This window comes from Stegastes partitus, unplaced genomic scaffold (assembly GCF_000690725.1).
Source record: "Stegastes partitus isolate 25-593 unplaced genomic scaffold, Stegastes_partitus-1.0.2 Scaffold0, whole genome shotgun sequence".
NCBI lineage: Eukaryota > Metazoa > Chordata > Actinopteri > Pomacentridae > Stegastes > Stegastes partitus.
Genome location: NW_007577731.1, coordinates 362,754 through 377,158, shown reverse-complemented (window position 1 = coordinate 377,158; position 14,405 = coordinate 362,754).

Genomic DNA, 14,405 nt, shown 5'->3' with positions numbered 1-14,405 from the left:
GATAATAAAAACTAAAAATATAAAGAAAATAAAATGTGTTTAAAAATATAATTTTTAAAAATGTAAAAAATTGTATAGAATAAATAAATAGATATATTTGATATGATGAAATAGCAAAAAGAATGACAAATATAAAGAAACTAAAATATATAATATATATATATACATATAATAAATAATAATGATAAAACAATAATAATTTAATTTAAAAAAATAGAACCCAAAATGTGACATCCATGCATGTGGACACCAGGTCTTAAGAGGCTAAAAAAAAAAAAAAAAAAGTGTCTCAGTAAATAAATGGTCATTAATCGTACCTCTGTAGAAAAGCTAATTTCCTGAACTCAGTGCAGCTCGATGGTTGGACATGATTTCATTAAAAGTAAAACTTAACAGGATTACTTTTTTAGAGTGCAGCTCCTACTGACATTCGATCGTCAGACTTTAGGAGTCTGAAACTCTTTCTAACTGATCCTGGAGTCAGAGATCTGGTGGAGCAACTTTACATCTGATATAACCTGTATGTAATCTGCTCTATCGGCTTCATGAGTGGCTGCTTTACATTCAGGCTGTTCTGTCATTGGCTCCTGTCTGTGTGGTGGACGTGGAGCTCTACCTGAGTGGGCGGCTGTGTTTCCTATCCCTCCCGTCTCCATACATTCTGACATAGAGCACATGGCTTCAGAGGGTGTTCTACATCCACTGCTGTTGAGTCTAGAGAAGCAGAACAACCGATAACTCTCGTATAGACGTGTCGCGTTCCTGACGAGCTTTTCATCGCTCTTAGCTTCCAGGATGTGAAAATATCGGCATAAATAAGGCAAATATTGCATTTAAGCGCAAGACAGAGAGAAGCTGAGGCTGAGCCAGAGAGACGGGAGGGGATGGAGATGAAGACAGAGCCAATTTTTACATCATACATTAGCCATTCTTAATAAGTAATAATCCTCTCCGTAAAGCTGGCTCAGCCATTTGGAGTTTTTGATGGGCCCAAAGACTGCAGCGGTGGCACACTTTACCCAACCACTGGAAGAAAGCTGTGGTGTACATTCTGTTTTATAGCCACGTAAAGTACTGCAGGAATCTGGAGAGGAGCAGCGGCCAAGGCTGCATTAGAAACCTGATCATTTTCATTAAGTAATTGGTCGCTGTGACCTGTGTGAGTTGCTTGGCAAGATGGAGTTTCATTTGCTAGTTTGGGAAGCAATGTTACTGCTTCCACATGAATAATTAAATCAAACTTTACAACTCCTGGATACACACAGACGCTCATTCGCCCACCGAGCGGCCGCCGTCGCCAAAGCCCACAGGTTCTTGCTGTCGTGCCGTTTTTTTCGTTTGTTTTTACCTCCCTCCTCTCTCTTCTCCTTGCCTCTTGTTCGGTCTGGCCGTGTTTAAAAAAGCATATTGTGCATCTCTGTGCATCTCTGCTGGACACTGCAGGAGACGCAGCGGAAGATCTGTGACACTAAAATGGTATAGGAGGAAACACGGAGGAGGCCGGCGGCTGCTGCTGCACGTAACACAGGAAGTAGATAAGAAGCCTGTAATTACAGAGAAAGAGAAAACCAGCCAGGCCGAAGCAAAGAGATGTGTAAGAATTAGAGTGAGAGAAAAGACAGACAGAGGCAGAAAGCGATAGCCTGTGAGAGAAATCTAGGAAAGAGCAGGTGTGCCATCACACAACAGATCAAAAGAGTTCAACCGAAAAGAAGAGAAAGGCAGAAAACGTGTTGTGCTGCAAAGTATACCCAGAAAAACAATGACACACAGGTAGAGATTAGCTTATTATCTCCACACGGAATCACCTGGAGGATAAGTCAGACGTGTCTGGTAATCTACGATGCTGCTGCAGATAGCAGCCGCGTTTTATGGTTCTCCACATTTCACCGTGTGTAAAGTATCCACGAGGTTGGAATGAATATTAATGTGAGCAGTTTTACAGGTTTAAGCCGACAGGTGTGACTTACGCTGACCAGCTCAGAGACGCCTGGACTGAACACAAGTGGCTGGACGTGTCTCTCTGAGGACCGGACCATCACGATGTCTTTAGGATGCAGAAGTAGAAGTATTTTTTGCATAGTTGCATAGAGCTGTGTATGTAAACCTTAACAAAATTATCCAGCTACAGATGCCCAAGTTCTAGAATTTACTGCAACACAGACCCAATGACATCTGGTTCTGACACGACTCTGCCCCTTCTGGACGAAGCAAATGCTGCAGGATCTCTGTAGACGAGCTGGTTGGTCATCTGAAGGGGAAACTCCTGGTTGGTAGTTTGAAATATATCTTTACTGACACCAGTCCTGGAACTTCTCTGACACCTCGTCTGTTTTCTCTTTGTAATATCAGTAGAAGAGTCCCTGTGTGTCGGTTTGTCCTGAAGGTGTAACCTACTGAGAGTATGAATGAGTCCCAGTGAACCAGCTGGAACAACGTGTTGGTTTGTTTGTTCAGTCACAGGTTGAAAAAATGAAGATTTGAATGAGTGTAAAGGTTTTTCTGCTGCACTTGCTGGTGACACGTGGTCCATAAGAAGACGTAGCTTTAAGGTTTCATGTAAAACGTGACCCTCTGTATAAGCTACCAGGACATGGTAACGGGAACAGCTGTAAACATGACTGCTGCTAGACTCCTGCACAAGTCCAGGGCTACGACGTCCATGAGTTCGTACGCCCAACGCTGCCCTCCCTCTGTTAGAAGCACACCACTGTGGTCTTCAGTTAGCTCAGTAGATCAGGATGCAGGTTAGCGTCTCATCCTCACTTGTTGCATCATTTTTCTCCTTGTTTCACTTTGCTGGTTTGTTTTTGGACATCAGGCTCTGATCTGAACATTAAAGCTCCTGCAAAACAATAACTATCTGGTCAGAATGTTCTGTCACTGTCCACCGTCCAACAGCTGAAAGGTGACCAAACCTGAACTTCTGACCTGTTCTGAGCATCTGTTTGAACCAGAGAAGACTTTTTACAACAGAAAAACGCCCCCTGGTGTTCCTCTTGATTTACACCCCGGGTCTGAGGACAGAGGACGGTTAAAGTGGACTTACTGATGTGTTTGGACTCTACAGACACCCGCCGACTTTTTAATGAGCTAAACAATATCTCCCACCTAATTCTTTAGTTCACTGCAAAATTTCTCCAAATTTGATTTTTATTGTGACGCTGCAGTTTTACGTATCTACAGCTCAACCCTCGAACGTTTTCCAGACGCTGCGTACGATGGATCGCTAGCAGGAAGCCGAATTTCTCCTAACAGAGTTTTCAGAGCGTTGTGTTAACGTTAACGTGTGTTTGCTGCCATCAGTTTTTAATCCAAGACATGTTTTCGTCAGTATTTCTCTGATAAAAGTCCCGTTCATACCGTCTCATCCTGCACACAGCCGGCTGTACACTGTCACAGAGCGATTCCCACCAATCCCACTTCAGTTGCGTTGGTCACATGCTTGCTGTTACTGCAGCGTGTGTCTTTCTGATGCTTTTAATACCAAAGGAGATTCTTCTGAGTTAAACCTGCGACCGGATGCAGCTCCATCATGTTACTGTGACACAAACAGACACACTTCTGTTTGTCTTTTCTGACATCATTAAAAACACGCAGTCTGAGTAACATCAGTGAGATTAATGACCTCAGGTTTGCATCTAAGGGTTAAAACTATGCTAAGCTTAAATTTCAGGGCTTTTGGGAATCTGGTTCAGTGAGAGTTTGACCTGTTCTTCTGTCTCCTGCAACACAAGTCAGTAGTTAATCGTACAACCTGCAGCTGCTCTGGAGACAGAACAGAACTAAGGAGAGAAATCAGAAGCGTTGTGACAAACCAAAGCTGCTCCTGAGCGCTCTCCCAGTGAGAACCTCGCTTCTCTTATCCATCATGTGTGATGGCCGAGGTTAAGGCAGCCATCTTGAATCAGTCTGTCAATTCGCAGCATGTCAGCGCCATGGCTGTCATCTTACCCATCAATGACTCGCTGGAGTAAAGCCTCGAGGACCGAGTCTGGTGCAGCAGAAAACAACAGCAGCGCCCGGTGAGCGATGTGACACATATTCAGGTGGACCGGCGCAGCTGGAACCAGGCGGCCGGCCTGTGCAAACGCTGATACACTCTACACATGATGAACTACCTGCGATCCTGGAGATAACGGTCGAGTCGTGACTCAAGCTGGGCTGCGGCATCACCGCGCGCTCGCTGCAGCCGGTGTGAGGTGATACCGAGGGGCAGGCTTAAGACAGCGCGTCTGGGATGCAGGCTGCCAGCGGCCGAGGCAGGGCCCGGTGCCCGGCGCTGGAATTTATCTCTGACAGCTCAGATCATTAGTTAGATTTGCTCTGGTACTCAAATGACTAAGCAGCTTCGCCATCAGTCAGAAAGGAGGCAGGTGGAGTCATTGTTAAATATCCGCTGACATGTTTGCATCCCGCCGTCCCATAAACGGGTGGAAAGTCCTACAAGGCGGACAACTGTGATGAAGTGTTTTCTATTACTGCCACAAACCAAGCCAAGGAGCGAGGAGTGATAAAGCGGGCCGCGCAGGCAGCAGCTGTAGCGCGCAGGGATGCCAGGTAACATCCGAGATGAGGCGAGGTGAGATGAGATCCCATTTAAGGAATTGAATGAGGGGATACTGGAGGAGCGTCCTGAGTAATCCTAACACACGGCCACGAGTGTAGAGCAGCGGAGGGCGAGCGCTGTCATCCGTCTCAGAGGATGAAGAGGAGGGCAATTAGTCATCTTGGTCCACACAAAGCACCCCCAGCGCAGGAGGAAGCCGCCACCTTGTAATGGCTGTTTCCTCTCCAACAAGGGCTATTAATTTACTGTAATATTAGAGTCGCTCTGGTTTTTAATTATAACATTATGAATGACAACACGAGGAGATGCAGTACATCAGTGTCAGCCAGCACGGGGGAGAAAAGGATCTAAAATCTTTATCTAAATGTGACAACAGCTGCCTTTAAAGTCATTATGGTTATCTCGTTAGCTGCTGAAACGCTGTCCTACCTCTGATCGAGGTGTGCCAGCGTCAGTGCAGCAGCTTCTGTGTGACGCCGGTTCTACATGACGTCTCCTCGCCTCACAACAACAAACACCTGCCTGGCTTTCCTCCGGCGCGGCCTTGCAAGGAGCGCTGGACCATCACGCTCTTTTCACACGGCGCAGTGTTGTCACTGCATTAAATGGAGCAGCTGATGATGAGGGGGAAGTGGAGAGAACAAAGAGAAGGAAAACAGGGCAAGGTCCATTTATAATGCAGTCTGCTGTGTGACAGAGCGACAGCATGTGTGCATATAGGGCCATCAGAGGTGTGTGTGCGCTTTCAAAACATGTGCCTCTGTGTGTGTGTGTGTGTGTGTGTGTGTGTGTGTGTGCGCGCGCGCACACACGTGCACGGCCATGCAGCGCTGTGTGGGCGGACGGGACCAGCCTCCGACTAGAGAGCCTCAGTTTGTCCAGTTGTAAAATATGGTGATGAGCAATGGAGAGGGAGCAGGCTCATCACTAATGCAAAGGTTCAAAGACTTGGTCGCCGTCTCATCATCAGAGCCGCAACAAACACAAAGGAGGTGACCAGTTGACCCCCCCGATACCCACCAGCAGTAGCCAGAGGTGGACCGAGCACTTCACACACATCTTACGAAACCTCCTTTAGAGAAGCCTTTCATGTCAGAAACACGTCTTTAAGCTGGTCGCCTCCTACCAGCTGCAGGAGAAATACAAATCCTGTGCAAATGATAACACGGGGATGTTGGGAGATTCCCCTCTGCAACAGAAAAAGTCATGCACTGGTGCTGTGATGTGTGCAAAATGCAAATCAAGTGGAGACCCTGCAAGTGTCATGTCCTCCTGCAATCTCTCCCACAGCCCTCTTTTGTTTTCTTGAACTGATAGAAAAAGAAGTGAGAGAGAGAAGAAAAGGAAGGACATACCTTCTGATGTGATGGAGGCTGCTCAGGCTCTCTGCTTGCAGAAGACACATCAGCGATGATTACAAATGACAGCAAGAATCAATCCCCTGCTAAGAATAGGGGCTCTCCCAGTCTGTGCAGGCTCCTGTCGATTGTGGAATAACGGAGGATACACGCTCTGAATTCTCTTTTTTCTTTTTTTTTTTGCAAGCACATGCTCAGCTTATTGTTACAGCTATTGGCTGCTCCCTCTTCTTTCCTCCTCTGTTGTTTTCTTCTCCTCCGTTTCTCCTCCAACAGCCCAAAATAATAATAACAATTTTAAAAAAAGCTTTCTGCTATGGAAAGTATTTTTATTTTATTTGGTTGTTGCCTTGAGTCCGCAGTGAAATCTCATTCCCACCTGTGAGTCGTGAAATTAATTATAGGAGGGGGCGTTTAATATGATTTGCAGGAGGGAGGGAGGGAGGGGGTGGAGGAGGAGGGGGATCGATAGAATTTGGACTTTTATCAATTTGAGGCAATAAAATAAAATCTGACACGGTGGAAAAAGAAAAAAAAAGCTGATGGGAGCTGTGACAAATCAGGAAAAGCACCAGAGGAGGACGAGGAGGAGGAGGAGGAGGAGGAGGAGGAAGAGGAAGAGGAGGAAGAGGGGGTTTTATGACCTTGTGTGAGCTGACGTCCCCCCATCTCTCTGCCTCCTCCTCCTCCTTCTGAATTGATGCGGGGATTCCTGGTGCTATTTTTAGCCTCTCGGTCGTGGAGAGCCGTGCGTGGGTAGAAGAGAGCGAGAGAGAGGAGAGAGAGGAAGCAGAAGGAGGAGGAGGAGGAGGAGGAGGAAGAGGAGCAGCAGGAGGGATGAAGAGGAGGGGGAGTTGGAGGAGGAGAGGTGATGGAGATGGGTGGAGGATGGATGGTGGGGGTTCCCATGCAGACTTCAGCTGCTGCAGCAGCATCAACACAGAGCTGCTCCCCACGGCGAGGGCTTTGAATCGTGACCAGACAGCCTCGAAAAGGGAGAAAGAAAAAGAACAGGGAGCGCCGTGTCATTCTCAGGACGGTACCGATTCTCTCTCTGGTTCTTCCTGATCTCATTGCACAGGTCCCTGGAAGAGAAACCATGCAGGGATGTTTAATTCTATTAACTAGCAGAGCGATGATGAGAGGATGCTGATCGGGCAGAGAGCTCAATGATAAACAAGTAACGGCATTTAGATGGAGGGAATATATGCTCCGGCCATTAACAGCCGCTAATGCAGGCCTGTCGCTCAGCGTTGTCCCTGGAAGGATGGATTTTTATTCGTGTCGAATCATTGGATTTGATTAAAGTCAGTCAGAAAAAAATTAAAAATGACAGGAGCTGACCAAAGTGCTGCACATGCGATCAGTCAGGCTGCAGGAGGAGCATGTGCAGAAGTCCAGAGAACACAGAAAGGTGTAAAAATCCATTTAAATTATGTCAAAATAAATGTTAAATGTAGGCAAACGCACAACATCTGGCAAAAAAGAGAGAAAACTTAATAACATAGAGTGCATGGATCAGAAACAGGCGTTTTAATGGGTTGCAGTGGGGACGCTTTGGTCCTGAAGAACCTTGTTTTGTACATTATTCATGTATTGTGGTAGCTCAGGTTTGAATTTCAAAATTCCCTCCAAAATAAAGACCCATACGCCGTCAAAGTCACCGTCGAAATGATCAACAGTGGACAAAAATGGGTTAAAAAGGATGCAAATGTTGAAAAACGGTTGATTTTTTCTTACTATGAAGCCTTTTTACGACGTTGGGCTGCAGGAGGAACATATGCAAAAACCAAGAGAGCACAGAAAGGTGTAGAAATCAGTTTGCAAAGGCAAGCTGAGCAACCTGTAACGTCGAGTTCTCAGATAAAATAGATAGAAAATATGAAAAATCAAAAGCCATCGGAGACACGCATGGAGTAAGATTCCTCTTCAAAATGTGAATGGAGGAGGTGCATCTGATTGATCCAAACCCTCAATCCTCTTTACCTTCAGTTGTTCTGAGGATCCTGGAGGTGGAGAAGCAGTAGAGAAGTTCAGAGATGCTACCAGGCGTGGCTCCACGAACAAAAGAAGCTTAAAATCAGCTCTGCATTGAACAGCCGGTTGGTGCAGGGCTGCTGCTGCAGGAGTGACGCCGTCTGGTAGCAGCTAGGAGTCGTGCAGCAGCTGCAGACCGGGCTGGAGGGCTGAGCAACACCAGGTACAGTCACGCTGATGGATTATAGTTATTTAGAAGATGCAGCTTCCTAACACTTGATCTAAACGGGCCAGACATGTGCTGGGGGTTCCCTCATGCACCAACAATCATAACAACCCTGCAGCCAACCTAAAGCTAATCACGATTTCTTTTTTAATTTTCAGGTTTATTTTTCTAATCCTAATTTGGCTTTAGGGCCAAATGAAGTGCTATCCTCCCTCAGAAAGGCCACACCATTAATAGCCCGAGCACTTCTTCACAGCGCACCAGCAAATTAAGTCACACAATTAGCTGCACAGACTGGGGGGAGAGCAGAGGGACGCTCGGCATACGGGGAGAGCTTTCATTATTTATCACCAGCAGACTATTTTTAGCTCGTGCTGTGCCGTGTTGGCGTCGAAGGGTTTCCGGGCACATCGATGGCAGGTTTCCCCGTCACCTGCAGGTCACGCTGCGGGGGGAGACCCAGCCTGAGCCCACCGGGCCGCAGGAGGGGGGAGGGGAAGGGAAATAAGGCATCGTAGTTGAGTCCTCCGGCCGGATGCATTATTCAGTCTGAGAGTTAATCAGAGGTATGTAATTACTGACAGACACGGGAGAAGGCAAAACCGCTGCAGAGGAGACGTCCAGTATGGATGAAGGATAGATCCTCACCTGGAGGTCAGTCTCACCAGGAGAAGCTCACCTGTGGAGCAAACAGGGTGTTGCTGCACCACACAGACACAGTCCTGTTTCTGATGTCATGTGCACCAACCTGTTTATCTGAATGACTGCTTTATGGAGTTCACTAACGATGCCTGGTGTCAGGATGGTTAATTAACGCTGATTATCTCTGTTTGCTTGTTTTCTGGCAGCATTAGTCAGACTGTAGGGCTTCTGCATCCATTTATGGTGGAAATATTTGTGGTTTGGTGAAGAAAAAACCCCACAAAATTCAGCTACCGGGTGATGAAATGTAAATGATTGTTGGACACTTCATCCATATATGTGCAGTATCTGAACCAACCCAGTGAAAGATTACATCCACCTCACTGCTACACAAACGTTTAGGCCAAACACGACTAGCTGTGGCTTTCTACTGTCATTTTTATATTTATTACTACGCTTGTATTGCTGTATTTTACTTAAATTTGCTTTTGTTTTTATTGTACTTATTATTTATGAGGCCTTGTCTTTTAAAAAACAGGACCTGAGTACTAGCTTCGTACCACAAACACGTGAATGTGAGCTGGCAGGACACATAGTGGATCTAATGACGTTTTTAACAGATGAGGAAGGAGGACAGATTCACATGGTATAAATACTGTAGGGGGTGTAACCCCTGCATCCCCTGCTGTAACCTACACCTCCCACTTTAACTAGAATTCTTCCACAGCTGCTCTGTTGTTGCTGTGCACGCTGTCCGGCCACAGCTCAGTCACCTGGAGCTCCATCATCATCGCATTGTTGTTTAAACTTCAGGTGCTTTGAATGTTAGATGGTAATCGATCTCCACATGCGCTGTGATGGTGAGGTGGGCTCACGGCCTTTTTCCTGGATGTAAACAGACACCTGCCATCGCTGCATTTCTGAGAAAATACGTCATCACATGATCACCGCAGAGGAATCAGGCCAGAGCGGGCGTGAAAACATCGCTGAGAGGATCTATAGAAAAACACACACCACGGTGCTGTTTTCCCTCCGAAACAGAGAAAGAATAAGAACGAGAGAGAACTGATGTAAAAGGAAACGGCAGAAGCAGAGGGAGGTGGAGGGAGCAGAGGGGAGACAGAGTGCATTAGGAGCGACTAGAGTGGAGGTAAACTCAGATGTTCTGGATGATAATTCTGTCTCGTGTCGTAATGACAGAATCCAGATGTTATCTGGCTGCCTGGAAAGTCCAGGACCTCCCCCTCTGCTCTGCTCTCTGCTTCCTGATGGGGACTAAAGCCCCTCTGAGCTCCTGAAGGGCCCTAAGTGACTGAACACAGCAGGGAATTAGCTTCAGCTTCTCCTCGCTGCCAGAGTGTCCTCGAGGCGTGGAGAGGCAGCAGGTCCATCCGTCCTCCACCTGCTCTGATGTCTCCTCATCTGTCAGCCAGCTGGTTGTCCAGTCTGTGTGTTACAGTCGTGACTCCATAATCGGACCCTTAACAGTCCAGAACCTTTCTATTCGATAGGTTTTTAGGACAAACCAACAGAACCCATAAAAACAGCCTTAACATAGCAACAGCCTTGGATTCTGACTCCAACATGATATTTTATGTCACCAATCAGGATAACGGCGTATTATCTGACTGAACAATCCCACAGATTGGCTACGTTCACACTGCAGGACTTGATGCTCAATGAGGATTTCTTTCTGAGTTCCTTCACAATTCCAGTTAAATGCGACTTGTATGTGATCTGCTGTGTGAACTTCATACGACCCAAAAGTGTCCCGCATGCGCAGAAGAGGACACGACGACATCACACACAGCGAGCGTGCTCAAGTGTTTACGGAAGTAAACATGGATGGTAACGGTGGAGCGTATCTGCCACTCCCTCGCTGCCACCGATGGTGGAAACAGAAGTGTGAGCGCTAACTAAACTAGCATCAGCAGCCAAGTACTGCCTGTGTGTTCTGGACACTTCCACCCCGTCAGAGTGCTTCTCTATAACAACTATAAACAATAAATATTAACAACTAATGAGCATCAAGCCCTCCTTGTATCTCGACCTCCGTCTTGCTATCCGACATCTAGTGTTTATATTCCATGTGTATCTCTGCGCCGGTCCGGTTCTCCTCGTCCTCCCTCTCAGGTCCGTCTGCATGTTGACGCTTGGTGCCTCTGTCTGTTTCTCCATCTTGCTGGACGTCTTCACCGCTCGCTGCCGGGCTGCCTGTCTGCTCCATAAACTGTCCAGAGCAGCGCTCCTACTGTCTGCTGACCAGGATGCAGCCTCTCCACTGTACGTTTACAGCTCCCCCACTCTGCAGGTGTAAACTCAGGTAACTGTGGCTGATGTAAAACCGAGCTGAGGGAGAAGCAGAACAATGACACGGACACAGTTCTAATTAAGGAATTAAACCAGCTTAGGTTTAATACGTAACGAGGTCCGACCGTGTGAGGATTCAGCCGTGCACCTTGAATCGGCTGCTCGAGATGCAGCTCAGAACCGACCTCCTGCTCATGAGATGAACCGTCAGCGATTAACGGGATCGTTTTCACCTCCAAGCAGCATGGCTACATTTTATGTTTCACTCTGTGGTTCTGTTTCTGGAGAGTCCTTCAGGCTACCGAGGGTTTGTGATGGCTAAGGTCACGTTTTGTCAAAACTAAATCTAACTCCTACAGCTACCGACAGACACAAGCAGCTTCTTAACTGATGAATTAATTTAATTCATCTTGGTAGAGATTCATAAACACACCGTGGAAACATAAAGGCCCAGACGAGACAATAATCAGTTTGTGGTGATCACTAGTTCCGTAGGTCTGACACACTAAGGACGCCGTTATTTTGAAGGGACATGGGGGTAAGGTTCTGGTTTTTGGGAAAGCGGATGTGGTGGTAAAAACGTCTGACTGGTAGAGAAGTCAGCTAAAGAACAATAAAGACTGATGAACTGGCATTTTGATAATTCAGTTCGTTATTCACTCAGTGGAGCAGCGGAGCTCCAATAAATCTCTGCTGATTGCAGCTAGCTCAGCAGATATTAGTGACTAAAGTAAGTTATTATAGTTATGTCAAAATAAATGTTAAATGTAGACAAACGCACAACATCTAGCAAAAAAGAGAGAAAACTTAATAACATGGATCAAATTTTAATGGGTTGCAGTGGGGACGCTCTGGTCCTGAAGAACCTTTTTTTGTACATTATTCATGTATTGTGTACGGAAGCACCGAACAGCCACGCCCAAAAAAAAAAAACAAAAACGGATCAGTATCTCATTATAACAAGGTATTATCACGTTATAACGAGACAAAAATGGATCTTGTAATAACGTGATAAGTTAATATGTTGTTACAACGTGATACTGATCCGTTTTGGGTTTTTTTTTAGGCGTGGCAGTTCGGTGCTTCCATAGTTGTGGTAGCTCAGGTTTGAATTTAATCAATAAACACCTATATGCCGTCACAGTCAAAATGATCAACAGTGGACAGTATGGGTTAAAAAGATTTTAAAATTTTGTTGATTTTTTCTTACTTTAAAGCCGTTTTACATCATCTACAGCTGGTGCTCTCTGATCTAAAACATCTTAAATGTGTTCATTATCTGGTTGTAAAGCAGATCCCTCCTCTGTGTGCTGAACTGATGAGCAATGAAACCAAACGGTGGAGATCCGTCGGTGCAGAAGCTTCGTCCAGTCTCTGTTTGTTGGGCCGGACAGATGTGCTCGCTATCCATCAGCCCACAGCACCGTCCATGTGTCACCAGCCGTCTATTTCCCCGCGGTGCTGCCTCTCTTTAAAATGTGTCACTTTATTGTTCTGATTTCTCTCCCTCCTCTGGGGAGCCCAATATGATTTCACAGAACATTAAGTGGATGGGATCTCTGGGAATAGCGCCGGGACCGGGGATGGCGGCGGCGGGGAGCGACGGCGATCTGGCCTAATTAAGCCCCCTCCCCATCCCCTGCCCTCCCTCCCAGCCGCCACCCAGCCGCCACCCAGCATCCCCTTCCCCTCGCTCGCCCTGATAGGTTGGTGACTTTCACCGCCGAGTGTGAAGGGCGAAGGAGTTCTTCTCAAATCATAATCCGCCTGACTTTGGGAGAAAAAGGATTAGCGGAGCAGCAGCCTGAGCAGCAGCCTGAGCAGCTGCGGCTCACGTTCTGGTACCGCTGCCGGTTTAACCCTGTATGTCATTTATAAAGATGCTGAGAGAGTATAATGGACATATTAAGTCATCGGAGCGATGAAGGTTATACCTTCGTGGTCTTATATTCGCCGACGAAGCCACAAATCAGAGTGCTGCGCCGCTTCCAGCCGCTTCCAGCTCAATCTGTGATCTCATCACTTCATAACGACGCTCCTCGTCTCGGCCACATCGCAGCTTACATACATTCAGCCACTAACCCTCACATCGTTCTTCATAACAGCTCTGACCCAGGTACCACTGAGCAGCACCAGGTGGGTCTGAACCACCTTCTTTCCCCATGGCTGCCGCCGTTATGATCCAATCATCTCCGTCATTAACAGCACAGACTGGAGGGGAAAAACCCCACGAGGTCACGCAGGGACGAAGGCCTCGGATTCACAACACGCTCTGAACGCCGATTCAAATGACGGATGATCCGGAGCGGGCGAGGGAGGGAGGAGGGAGGGAGTCCTGCAGCTCCAACACATGCCCCCTCCTGCACGGCGGGCACGAGACTCGGGCAAGCCGAGGCTGATGGATAGCAGTGCCAAGACAACATCTCGTCAGGGGCCCGATGCACGAGGGCGCCTGGCGGAGCGGTGATGGACGAGCCTGTGGAGCCTACATAAAAATCGAACCCGGCACATATAACACATTCCCAGCTCCCTTTCTTAACCTGTAATGTATAGTGATAGAAATTTGTTTCGCAGTCCATTGCCGCGGACAGTGATGGATGCCAGAAAGAGAGACGGGGAAGGAGGAAGAGGAGCGAGAGGGGACGGGAGGAGGTGGCTGTGATGAGAAATGCTGCAGGAATCAGGGAGCCTCTTCTGGTTCTGTTCATTTATACGCTCCCGTATGTAGACGCACAGATCCACGGTATGGAGGAGCGGTGCTGTGTCGCTTAAGGCCTCAGTGCAGCCGTCTGTCCACTGATATGAAGGTATGGGACCGCTTAGTGGCACCAGTGATGGATTTACTGCACTGTAAAAAATGAGTCCTTTAGAAAAGCTTTTAAGGGTATTTTTTTTAACAATTTACTTATTTTACAAGTTTGCCCTGTTTGTTAAATCCCGAATAATATCTGATAAAGATGCAGAACAAAAATCTTTTTTTTTTTAAAAAAAAGCCAAAATTGTAAATAACCCACATCAAAAATCTATTTTATTTTTATTTTTAAATAAATGATAATTCATTCTTTTACATTGTTCATCTGTAGAATTACATGGTTTTTAAAACTGTATTTAAACCCTCTAATAACTACAGAAGGCTCCTAGATGACCTGAGAAACGTCTTCAGGAACCTCAAAGACACGTAAAGCTGCTCCTTACTGAAGCTCATGAAGGTCTTTTTATCTGTTGTTCTACAGATTTTCCCTGTTTGGTTAAATTACAGGTATTATCTGGTAAAATCACAGAAGAAAACTATTCATTTAGGTGTTGATTATAAAATAAAACA